Raw genomic sequence first — 13959 nt, 5'->3', positions numbered from 1 at the left:
CTATAATTATAATTTATATATATATATATATCTCCCTAATAATAAAGCAAATTGGGTTTCTCGTCGTCCATCATGGCATTTTTGCAAAAAAAACCTCCTGTTTTTGGAGAATCAACCCGCAGTCCCTTCTTAAGTGGATCTGAGAAAACGCTTCATTGTTTCAAAAAGCCCCCTACATTTGTAAGAATTTCAATGAGCATCCTAGCTTATCCATTCCCTTCTCCACCGACGGGCAAGGAGGCGATGGAGCTCGGGGAGCCTCCGGAGGGGCCTTCTCGCCGGGAAAACGAGGCCGAGGGGGCGGGCGGAGGCCGAAGCGGGGCGGCGCGGGAGGCCAGCGGGCAATTCGGTCGGTCCAGGCCCGTGGCTGCGAGGGCCAGCGCCGAGCAGGACGGCGCCGCTGCGGCCGTCCAGGCGCGGTCAGGGAGGACCATCGAGGAGTGCGAGGCGGATGCCGTCGCCGGAAGTTCCCCGCCGCGCCGCCGCCGACCAGGCCGCAGGCCCCCAGCGGCACCCCGGAGATCAGGCCCTCGTACGTGAAGACATTCCCCTCTTATCCCGGCACCTGACCAACGAGTTCCAGGTTTCACTCGCTGTGCTGAATTGTGCGTTTGTTTGATGTGTGTGCAGGACATGGCGAAGCGCCCTCGCTAGAACCGGAGGTCGCCGGCGCTCCGGGCAGCGTTCCAGGAGACCAGCATTACTCCCGCGAACGTCGTCCTCCCTCTGTTCATCCATGAAGGTTGGTAATTGGGATATTGGAACATGGTTGGCGCAACTGCGCAAGCATAACTGAGATTGGTGGGTTACAGTTTGGCTAACTGGTAGTATTTTTGGTACTGATGTGCAGGTGAAGAAGACACTCCCATTGGAGCTATGCCTGGGTACTTCAGGCTTGGATGGAGGCACGGGCTTTTGGAAGAGGTACCCAACTTACTGCGACGGTGCCTTGAATTATGATACATTAGGCGATTTTGTGGAGTAAGGACATTGTTGTCCCTATATTTTGCTTCAATAACACCATACCAGAAACAGTGCATGTGTATCCATATTACAATGATACTTAGTAATGCGCTGACCGAAGAAAACAGTTCTGTTGAGCTGCTATTTTTCAGAGGTTTACAAATCACACGGGATGTTGGTGTTAACAACATTGTGCTATTCCCAAAGGTTCCTGATGGTTTAAAGGTCTTGCGAGAAACATAAATTCTTTTCGTCTAATTGAATTGCGTCGGCTTTATGGAATAACTATAGCCTTCTTTGTCCATCAGACTCAAACAGGAGATGAGGCATATAATGATAATGGTTTAGTGCCCCGAACAATCCGTCTGCTCAAGGATAAGTACCCTGACATTGTGAGTCACGCGTTTCATTTGATTAGTCATTGTTTCATTACATCATTTATGCTAAATGCTAACATGTTTGATTCCCATCATACTACCCGTTTAGGTTATCTACACTGATGTTGCTTTGGATCCGTATTCTTCTCATGGTCATGATGGCATTGTGAGAGAAGATGGTCATAATTTATTCCTTGCAGATTTGCTCCCAGATTCCATTCTTTAGTGATATCCTAATAAGTTTATTCGGGATATGCCAAAAATCTAATCATATGAATGCAATGCTCATGGCTTAATACTGCTACTGCTGTACTGTCGTACCTATTAAAAAAGCTTCACTATCAAGTTCTATTCAGACCAGTAACTTAACCCGATTTAGAAGAATGGTGAGAAACTTAAACTGATAAGAATGTTGTACTGTCGCACATATTAAAAATGATGTACTGTCGTACCTACTAAAACACTGATAAGTTTTTTGGATTATGTTGGATGATTTCTATTGGAGATGGCAGTTTTTACATTTTACATCGTATTTACACGCAGAAACGTCTTGCAGTTTCCCCTTAATCGAAATTAGATAGAAGATTCAATGCCGGCTAAACATGAACCTGATGCTACATAGAATAATTTAATGTCAGACAAGAAAACTGAAAGCGTCAACCATGTTTTCCTCTGTTGTGTTTGCCAACCTGGGAATAAAATATTTATATTTACATACTGAAGTAGAGTATACAAAACTAAAACAACCTGGGAATAAAATATTTATATTTACATACTGAAGTAGAGTATACAAAACTAAAAATGGTCAGCTTCATCCTTATGTCCAGTTCAGCTCTGAAACCAGAAAAACAAGTTACATCAATAATTCTGAATGCTGAAAATCCTATCCAATTTCTTTATGAAATTAGTGTATTCTCTCCAAAGAAACATCATTTTACTCCTAATAATATGCATGCTTGCATGTGAAAAGTTTGTCTGTGGAAAAGTACCCTGGCAACCCAATGATGGGCCGCCGTGAAAGCGTGGACGGAAAGGTTAGTCCATGGCTCTCAGTTTCCCAAACTAGATTTCATATGTTTGCACTCAATGCTTCTCAGTTTCGTTACGGCAAATTAGTTTGCAATCTCCTACCCTGTGTCAATTTCATATCAGGCTGGCAAGTACACATGGGTGACTTACAAAGAAGTATACGACACTGTGATCAAGGTGGGGGCTTCAATCCAGAGCTGCGGCGTCAACAAGGTATGTGCGACCAGCGATCTGGGCATTTGATGCTTGTTCCGTGACCTTGCACACTCCTTTTCCTCTGAGTTAACACCGGAAAATTGGGAACGGTTCATGGTTCCTTCCGGTATTATTATGTGAGAACAAGGAAGGCAGAAGCCAGGCGGCGTCGCACGTCCGTGCGGAGACAACGACGCCCACTGGAGGATCTTGATCTGCCACCCAATCAAGCCAAGCATCAACCCAACCGCTACTCCTCCACATATCCAGGTGGTGCTGCTCCACGATGTCGCTCCCTGTGTATGTTGTGGCCCGAGCCCTGTCCGCACTCGTTCCTCCGCCGCAGCGGGATGCAACCTCCTTGGAGCAGCGTGTGAGACGCACCGTCGGAGGAGGGGGAGGTCTTTTATCTACAGCGACGATGTGTAAACTGCCGCGGAACTGAAGCGCATTGAAAAGGTGTTCAACCGCCCTCGCTTTTTTCCCTCTCCCTCTCGTATATGTGCTAGAAAGATGTTGCAGCAGAAACTAAGACATGCAATCTAAATTTTGCGCAGGGGTGGCCTAAGGGCACAACGTACAAGCTTGATGTGGCTCGAAATTGGATCAGCGGTGGCCCAAGAGCGTGGTGCGTACGGTCTGGTAATAGTTCTCAGGCAATGGTGGCTGAACAAAGCATCTCCTCATATCGTCGTCCTCGTTTGTACTCTTTATCATCTTATACCTCTGATTACTATTTTGGGCCGCATGCGCAGGTATTTGTGACACAAACAATAACTAACATCGACCAGTAGGAGCAAGATGAAGCGACGACTAAGCTAGCTGCTAGGATATATCTCTCTCACACACACAGTCACACACACGCACGCGCGCACGCACATACATGGGTTTGCCATGACCAGAGCACTTTCTTGATTCTAATTTCTAACAAGACATAGTTAAGTGCCTTATTTATGATGGCTTGCATAGAAAACGTCTTCTAAATGTTAAAGTCAAATGGGCTAGCAAACAATAATGATAATTGATTTGTTTTTATGTCCACCTTTCTGTACACAGCTTGGGAAAGAACGTGACTCATGGTACAAACTTGACATTGGCGCGGTCTTGAATGTCATGATTTTTATGAGTAGCCTGAGCCTGTTGTTCCCTATAGATCCACAATTCAAAAGATCATTGGGATATTGTTTCAGAAATACAACATCAATGTCCTGAGTCATTTCAACTTTCGTTGTGTTCTAGGGACCAAGTGTTATTGATCTTGAGGTGTGTAACCTTTGTACTATCTCTGTTTCTAAATAGATGATGTTTTTTTGTAGTTTGTGAAGAAACATTGCATGCAAGACATCAACAAAGAAGCCTGTCGCTGCTGATCCTCGGAATCATAGCTTGATGTGCATCTGGAACTAGCAGCAGCTTGCAAATAACAACTTGAAGGTTCAAACAAATGTACATAGTGAAATTTAGAGTTCCAGCAGTACATATGTGCAGGAGTGCTGTTCACTTGGAACTTGCTGTGCCGGAGACGTTCGACAAAATAAATGTGCATAGGCCCCGGAACTTCATTAGGTAATTTATTTAGTAATTCGGCCCGTCAGTACAGTTCTGCATTAATACAAAAAATGTCAGATCAAAGTACACTTGTTTATACTGTATTTTTTGTTGCATCGTTTCACTGATGATATTTCGATTGGGGGAAATAAAAATCATATGCATATGTAGCTCACTACCATTGATCAATTTACTGAATGTTGTATAATCAAGATAATGAGTTAGTTGTAGACATGTAAAGTAATGAATCCTATTTTTTGTTAAACCTAGAACTTGATAAATATGTTTTTATACCCCATGTGATATTGTAGGAGAGGACTCCACAGAACAATATTCTATCTGATAATGGATTCTTTCCAAGAATGGATCTTGGTACTTCTCAATAATTTTAAACTACTGTATTGTTTTGTTTCTTGCAAAGTTGTTTGAGGGGTATGTGCAAACAGTTGTTTGAGTGTTAATCTATTGTGATTTCCAAGCACATGTTTATTTGTTTTACTCGTACTCACACCGACCCTAAGAAGTCCATCTATGCACGCATGACCGATACAAATAGAACGAAGTAGGAATCATGTGCAAGACGGAGACACCATCAATCGGTTGTCCATATGGTCTATGACGTGAAATGTTGACGCCCATAGCCCAAGGCGGTGCTTTTCGGAGTAAACAACCTAGCAAGTGCATCAGTGACCAATCTTTACGTCATTTTGGCTAGAAGAATGTACCTTTTCCCTACTACAATTCCTTCTTCCATGCAACCACAATGTGCTTAGTGGCGTTAATTTCTTTGCCTGTTGCAACGCACGGGCATTTGTGCAGTTAAAATAAAAAAGTAAAAGGAAACACGGCCACAACCGGTTGGACTCGAAATTACATAACTCATCCACATAATTAATCAGCTCGCCAATCAAATTGATGAATAAAGCCAACACAATCATTTCTAGTCGGCTGCACGAGAGATCATAAGTGGACGCATGTCCACATGCTTGAATGATTACTACCTACGGATAAAAGTTGTAGCTCTGAAAAATTAGGAGTAGATTATTTGTCAAAAACATAGTCATTTCGGCCAGTGGCGGAGCGAGGCACAAAAACTAGTGGAATCATTGCTAATTTTTTAGTTTTTCTGCATGATGTACAATAATTGTACAACGTTTTAGGCTGTTTTTTTGGAAAGTTGTGGGGTCAGCTGGCCCCACAGCCAACACATAGAAACGCCACCGATTCCGGCAACTCCATATTGCCGAGAGAATGGCATAAACTCCCACACAAATTTGACCCCTTAGACTGGTTGTAATGGAAGTATCATATACTAGTATCATGATACTAGTGTATGATACTACATCCCTAATGCATAGTATCATGTGGTAGTATCATAAAACGATTTATTTATTGTCATGCATGACACATAGTAGCACAACATTTAATATGATACGGTATCATAATATGATACTCAACCTTCTCTTTCTTCATTTAATTCCATGCCACCTCATCAAATATGCCTAGTTGGCATGCATGATACTACTTATGATACTCCCATTACAACGAGCCTTAGCTTATGATAAGTACTACCTAATCAAATAAATTTGGAATACTAACTGAAGGTGCTAAATTGTACGTAACACAAAAGATGCGCTAAACCAAAGAAGTAAACATACATGACGGAAATAAATGGTGAATTTTCTTCTCCTGATAAAAAAACAACATTTTCTACTACCATGCCAAATATGTTTAGCAAAGTTATATTTGGTAAGAACTACTATTATCTGTAAATATCACACGAAAACTGTAATCTGAAAAGTAATCTTTGTTTTCCAGTTATGTTTTTTTCTGAAAAAACAGACCCATAATCAATAAGATCCGCATACATAGGTTTTTCTAAATGATAATGCCCACACGTGTGGCACGAGGTAACATGATTCACATGTCTCTATAACCATTCATCTTGTCAAATTAAATATATAACATTAACAGAATCTTTTTAAATTTTTAGACTTAAAAATGTTTTATCTTTTAAATAAAAAATCCAATTAAAAACTCGTTTCACCACTAAATGCGTCTCGACGAGATCTTTAAAACTATATCCCATATTGATATGTTTCGTTGACTTTTTTTGAGCAAGTTGTCACATGTTTACACTGAAGTTGCCATAGAGTTTGTAATAAAGTTGCCACAACATGTTTTATCTAGTTTTTTCTTCTACATTTAAAGCTATCATTGTATTTCAACTACTTTTCACGTCAATTATTATGAATTTCCATGATAAATTTTAGTAATTAATCACGACAAATTTAATTCATGGATCATAACATTTTTTGGTAATTCATCATGGCAAATTGAGTTTATAAATCATGCCAATTTTAGTATTTTGACCATGACAATTCTAGTATCTTGAACATGAAAAATATTTTTTGTATGAATCATGAATTTTTTTAATGCATGTATCATGGCAAATTTAAGTAATTCATCATGCCAATTTTAGTTTATGGTTTATGGCAAATTTGAGCCTGTGATCATGCATTTTTAAAATAACTGATGACATATTTCTTTTTTACTTATGAACCATGTCAAAATTATTTCATGGATCATGCCAAATTTTAGTAATTCATCATGGAAAATTTAGTTTGTTAATTTTCTTTTTTTATAACATGTCAAAGTTTATTTCAAACATAGAAGAAAAAATAGTTGAAATATATCATGACAACTTGAGTGTAATCATGATGGTAATTTATGTGCAAGAGACATAGCAACTTTTAACCAAAAAAAATTATCGAAACATATCAATATGAGATCTAGTTTCAAAGATCTCGTCGTGACGGATTAAATGGGGAAAACAGTTTTTCAATCAAATTTTTTTATTTAAGAGATAAAACATCTTAAAAACTAAAAAGGCAAAAGATTCATGTTGACATCATCAATTTCGTCATTTATGCATGCATGCGGTGACGTGACGCAACCTGTAATCATTGGACGTGTGGTCTATTGTTGCTTCTACCATACGTGTGGGTGTTATTACGATCCTAGACTTTATAACAAAAATCCTAACAACTCCAGACTTCTCATGGGGAAGACTTGTGTGAGATCTCACATTAGGTGAGATCTATGAGATCGATTTTTGTTTAAAAGTACATGTTCAAACAATCTTAAAAAATTTGTAGACACACATGAATATTTGATGTACAACCTTAAAAAGTTTCAGCTCCTAATCCAACTCACATTAATAGAAAAAAGATAAAATCGGATGTGAATAGTGCCAAAATAATATTTACCCAAAGCTGCTACTATTCATGTTTGAATTTGTCTTTTTTGAATCTCTAAATATACATAGTGTTTTGAGCTGATTTTTTCTGAGTTATAGACGTACCCCACATGGATGTTATCAAATAATTTCAATTTTTTTTAAATGTCTAGATATGATATTTTGGTGTTGATCTTGTGATCTTACCTAAATATGAGATCTCATACAAGTCTCCCTCGACTTCTCGTTGACGCTTTCCAGAATGTCATTTTGCGGATATGCAGGTCGCATTTTTCAGAAATTGGAAACATGTCAATTTTGTTGTGCGAATCAGAAGAAACCAGAGTTGGACCAACGCTGAAATACAAAACTATCGCCCACCTTGCACATTTCACGTGGGAATGACAACCGATGGCTTGGGGAGGCAAAATTGACAAAAATGACCCCTGGGGCGAAAGAACTCACGGATTGACCCCTCGGGGGAAATAATTCACCGGCCTGACCCTTTTGTGTGGCGCCCGACACCTAGGCGCCACATTGTACTGTGTGACGCCTAGAGGTTAGGTGCCACACCCCCGACCACGTGGCAGGGAGGGGCCCACCCCCAGGCAGTGTGACGCCTAAGCCTCAGGCGTCACACATTGTAATGTGTGGCGCCTGACTCTTAGGCGCCACACATTGACTTATACAGCCACGGGCCAGCCCCCTCCCCACCCCTCCCTCATTCCCCTCCCCCAGCTCCTCTCCCAGCCACTGCCCCCTCCCTCAAATCCTTCTCTACATCACCAAATCTGAAGGTTTGGAGCGGGCATTTGTTGTCCAATCACTCCCCTAAGGTAATCCCCACCTCTCCCCTCATTCTCATCCAAAGGAAAATCTTTTGTGTTCTTTTTTTGCAAATTTGAGGAAACCCTAGTTTTTCATGAAATGTGGGATGTATATGATATTGTTTTATTTGTTTGTATGTTAGGATAAGGGGTATGATGGGGTTAGGATTAGGGTTGTTTGGATGTGTGCATTATGGTTGTTTTAGGGTTAGGCTAGGGTTAGGATATGGTTAGGCTAGGGTTAGGGATGTTTGGTTGTGTTAGGGTTATGATGGGGTTAGGGTTATTTGGAAGTTAGGTTATGGTTATTGTAATTGTATGATTGCTCATAAAAAGGTTCTATGTTTTGTTGTTTAGGTATGGGAAGAACATGTGTTTATGTTCATCACGTGGACAAGGATGCCTTTTTAAAAGGCAATATTGATCCGGACCCGGATGAGCTTGACATGGTGTTCGATTTGTGTCCTAGCTATGGTGAATTGTTGGAACAAGTCCGAAAGGATTTGAATTGGATGGACCCTAGTGATGTAGTTGAGTTTGCTGGTAGGCATAATGTGGGATTCGGAATGCACATTCGTTGGAAGACCATGCGTGTCAACTCCGAGCAACATTGGCTTGCATACAAGGATACGGTGGCCGAATCACTAGATAAGGCTCTAGAGCTATTTGCCATGAAAACAAATGTTCCTAACTTGTTGGATTTGAACCGGGTTTCCTCTTCGATTGTTGAAGCTATTCCTGCAACCATCAACGAAGAGGCCAACATTGAACCTCTTTCTTGTGTGTATGAGGCTAACGAAGAGGTCAACATTGAACATGAGCTTTGATGCTCCTTTGTGTGTTATTTTACTAACTATGAGCTTTGACGCCTGTTTTGTAGGTATGGCCGCTTCTCAGCCGAACAAGGCAAAAGCGGAGTGGGGGAGGAGAAGGATGCAGCCAGTGAGGAGCAGTTGTTGATGGAGAGGGCTGCAAAGAAGTTGAGAGAGGAGGATGCAGCGGAAGCGCGAAAGAAGAAGGATGAGGAGGATAAGGCAAAGAGGGATGAGGAGTGGCAAATGTTCCTTGAGCATAAGCGATATGAGGCTAGGATAAAGGAGAATGACAGGAAGACGCTAGAGAAACGTAAAAAAGAATATGAAGCTAACTTTAAGAAGATGTTGGCAGAGGCCGCAACAAAGAGAGAGCGGGAGCATCAGCGCTTCACGAAGAGGGTTAAGGAAGAGGCTTCAAAACTGCGCAAAAGGGAAGAGGAAGAGGAAGAAGAGAGGAAGAAGAAGAAGGGTAAGGGGCCTTGCTCGACCCAATAGAGCCGGATGCTTGTAATCTATGTGTTGTTGAACCTTGTTTGGTTCCGCGCTTTATTACTATGAAACTCCACTATGTATGCACTTTTGGACGTAAGTTACTTCAAGAACCGTATGTATGTTTAAACTCCACCACCACTACTATGCGCTTTGTGTTGTATGTTTTAACGTATGTATCTGAACTCCTCCACCACTACTATGTGTTCTATATTTGAACTCCTCCTCCATTAATATGCAGTTCTTGGCATGACAGAGTGTGTGGCGCCTAAGGCTTAGGCGCCACACATGTGTGGTGTGGCGCCTAAGGCTTAGGCGCCACACATGGACTTATACAGCCTGAGCCCAGCCCCCTCCCCACCCCCTCTCCCAGTCTATTTCAAATGTGTGGCGCCTATTTGAAATGGGTGGCGCCTAAGCCTTAGGCGCCACACATTTGAAATAGACTGGGGGGGGGGGGGTGGGGAGGGGGCTGGGCCGTGGCTGTATAAGTCCATGTGTGGCGCCTAAGGCTTAGGCGCCACACATGTGAAAACCTGCTGGAACTGAATTTGGACATCAAAACAGCATTTTTGACAGCAATAAAGATCTTTTGACAGCAATAAAGCAATTTGAACAGCAATAAAGCAATATATGTGAAAGCCAAGGAATCATCAAGTGCAACAATCATAGGCAACAACTAAATGGTTCACAACAACTGCAACAACAACTAAATGGTTCACAACTCGAAATAGTTCACAACTAAAGCAAATAGTTCAGCTCGACAAGTGCAACACCAACTCCAAATCACTTGGGGCCTCGTCCCCTCTTGGATACTAGCTTCTTCCTTCTCGCAACCACAAATTGCTCCGGGTCATCCGACTCATCGTCATCGTCATCCTCAACCTCATCGTCCATGCTTCTCATCCTTGACAAACGAGAGTCCCCGGCCACCGGATTCTTTCCTTTCGCATAATCATCCAGTGAGTAGCGCTTAAATTCCTTCCTGGGCTTCAACATGTAAGCGGAGCGTTGGAAAGCCTTCAACGTCATGTCGTCCGCAGCCTAATACATATGAAGGTTGAAAGTTCAAATTTGAAGGTTCAAGGCTGAAGGTTGAAAGTGCAAACTGTATGGCTATGTCATACCTGAGGAGTGTCAACATCATCCTCCTGAGTATTTCTTTGGGTATTAGCCGCCGAGGTAATGTCACCATCATCCATACGAGCGCCCGAAGAAGCTGAATCGTCAAGAGTATTTCTTTCGGATGAACCGGATCTCGAAGGTGAAACATATTCAGGGTCACGGCAACCTAAAATGTTGGATAGGCGCCGTAACTTCTTGCCCTGTTCCTGTTAGATTCAAATATAAATGACATATATTAGGTAACCTATAATGTTGCATTCGTGGGCAAAATAATAATAATGACAACAAATAAGTGCAAGTGAATAGGTCCGCTAGAATTCATAATTTACATAGGGGAGCACACTTATCACAAAGTTCAGGACAGGGGCGAAGGAAGTTTGGTACCCTTCGCGAATCAACTTGCTGTAACCGCCTTGGGCAAGTTCATTGTACTCAGTGGGTTCTTCCAATATGTCCTCCTCGTAAGCCGGCGGACAAATCTCGACACGAGTACTCTCCTGAAACCATCTTAGGTAGTTGCTGAACGCAAGAGCACAATGCTGACGGTATTGGGTTCGTTGTATGCTCGAAGTTGCCTGCACACTTTGCTCGAACATAAGGACGTAGCTCTTATGATGCTTCTGCCGGTCCTTGATTTTTCGCTGCCTCCTCCTATCCAACCTGCTTTGAACAAAACACATCAGTAGCTCGCTCAACACTAAGAACAAAACTAATCACTAATTATTTTTTGTTACCTGTGAAGCTGTGTGTCCGTGTCCACCCACTCCGGCGGGTGTGGCTGAAAGTAACCAAATTGACGCAGCACACGATGCGGGAGATGCCACTCAACCGCCCAATTGCATATTAGGGGACAACGCATTAGCCAAAGATGTCTTTCCTGCACGCATAGTGGATTCGGCTCGAACGTGTGTGCATCACCAAAGTTTGTCCCGACACCATATGGCTCCCATTCAACCTACAACACAAGATGAATACCACAATTCATTTCACTCACAACATAGAAGCTGGAAGTCAACTCTGAAACCATCTTACCTGCTCGGGGGTAAGCGAATCCATCTCGTTGGTGTATTGCTTATACAATAGGTTCACTTCGCTTGCCACCTCCGATACCAAGTCCCACTTGTAAGCCCATGTAGGTTGCCGTACAGGGTTGCCGTGGTCATTCCAGGTATTCCACTTTGAGCTTTTAGGGCGTCCAACAGGTAGGCGTTCCCAGCTCCATACTGAAAGTAGGAGCATACAACCGCCAACTCCACCGTCCTTTGTCGTCCTGCGACAAGCATCGTCCAACTACAAGTAACAACAAACATGCATCAATTTAGCAGAAAAAGATAACAGAGAGTACTTAATACTAACAATTTATTACCCGCCGATACAAGTAAGCCAGTGCGGCCGAGCCCCAGCTGAACTTGTTGTCCAAAACAGTCAACGCCTTCAGCCACATCCATGGAGCATTCTTGCCTGTGCCGTCCGCAAAGATAGTCCTAGAGATGACGTACCACATGTAGACGCGAGCATACCTCTGGATCACCTCGTCATCTGCGTCCTCAGGACAATGAGCAAAGTTGGCGGCAATCCAAGTGAAAGTGGCGCCGGCAGGGACTCTATCTTTCTTCCCTCCATCTTCCACCTCCGGCTCCTGCGGCGACATACCAATAAGAGCCTCCATTTGATGCCGCCATCCCTCAGAATCAGTGCTCATACATAGTGGCTTCCCCTCGATGGGAAGAGCGGTGATCATGGAAACATCTTGAAGAGTAACCGTCATCTCTCCGGTCCAGAGATGAAAACTATGTGTCTCCGGCCTCCAACGATCAATAAGTGTTGTGACTGCCGCAACTTTCAGATTGGGAGTTGACCGACTCACAAGCTGCACGAATGGAAGGAGTCCCGTCATCTCGATGTACGGGGTGTACCGCTCATCGTGATGCATTACAGAGGATGCCCCATGAGACCGGATCTTCAAGGGCGTAAGCTCCTGCAAACATATAGGAGAAGAAGATATCAAGTGCTTATTACATTTTCAAAAAATTACTAATCTACTAATCATTTTCTACTTACCATCTTCTTCTCCGACATGAAATAGGCCCGGTGTTCAACGTCATAAACATCATTCAGAAGCCACACCATCCTACAAATCACAAAAAATTACTCATTTACTCATATTCAAATAAGACTCATATACTCATATGAACTACTACTAATACTAACTACTACCACTAACTACAAACCAAAACCTAATGCAATTCCTATACCTACTACTACTAACTACTACTACTACTAACTACTAACTAGTCATATACTCAACCAAATCCTAACTCATATACTAACTAGTCAAATCCTAACTCATATCCTAACTAGTCAAAACCTAATACAATTCCTATACCTACCACTACTACTAACTACTACTACTACTAACTACTACTACTACTCACTATTCATATACTCAACCAAAACCAAAACCTAATGCAATTCCTATACCTACTACTACTACTAACTACTAACTACTCATATACTCAACCAAATTCTAACTAGTCAAATCCTAAGAACCTACTCAAATCAATCTACTAAAATCAATCTACTCAACCAAAACATAATAAAATTGGATAGAAGGATGGGAAAGGGAAGGGATGGGGGAGGACATTACCTTGGGGGATCAATCCAAGGAAGAAATCCTCAGATCCGAAGGAGATGGGGGAGGGGATGAGAGCCAGCCGCCGCAATGGAAGTTTATGTTTGAATCAGGGAGGGGGTGGGGAGGGGGGTGGGGAGGGGGCTGGCCCGTGGCTGTATAAGTCAATGTGTGGCGCCTAAGAGTCAGGCGCCACACATTACAATGTGTGACGCCTGAGGCTTAGGCGTCACACTGTCTGGGGGTGGGCCCCTCCCTGCCACGTGGTTGGGGGTGTGGCGCCTAACCTCTAGGCGTCACACAGTACAGTGTGGCGCCTAGGTGTCGGGCGCCACACAAAAGGGTCAGGCCGGTGAATTATTTTCCCCGGGGGTCAATCCGTGAGTTCTTTCGTCCCATGGATCATTTTTGTCAATTTTGCCGCTTGGGGATAAGAATACTGCAGGCAACAGACCTGGAGGTTTTATAAAAGAACACACGTATTCAATCCCAGAACGAATGACGATCGGGACATGCATGGTCCATCTCAGATTCCAAACTTTGGAGTTGGGAAAGTCTATCTTAGACGGGAGGATAAGATCCCCGATCAAAGGCCAAAGCCACATGTTCTTTAGATAATCTCCTTGACTTGTTGCCACCAAAAAGCATGAGGCATCGTGTGGACAACATATAGTATCCCGGCTAGAGGAAGGGAAAAAAATCTAGCACAGTTCGCTTGTCT

The 13959-nt window shown here is 42.7% G+C and overlaps 1 pseudogene; it reads left to right on the top strand.

The window, feature by feature from the left end:
* The first annotated feature begins 243 nt into the window (after window positions 1-243).
* Window positions 244-2345, top strand: LOC123408405 (annotated as a pseudogene).
* Window positions 2346-13959: the final 11614 nt, after the last annotated feature.

The sequence above is a fragment of the Hordeum vulgare genome, chromosome 7H, assembly GCF_904849725.1.
Source record: "Hordeum vulgare subsp. vulgare chromosome 7H, MorexV3_pseudomolecules_assembly, whole genome shotgun sequence".
Classification (NCBI taxonomy): Eukaryota; Viridiplantae; Streptophyta; class Magnoliopsida; order Poales; family Poaceae; genus Hordeum; species Hordeum vulgare.
This window is presented reverse-complemented; position numbering and strand designations above follow the sequence as displayed.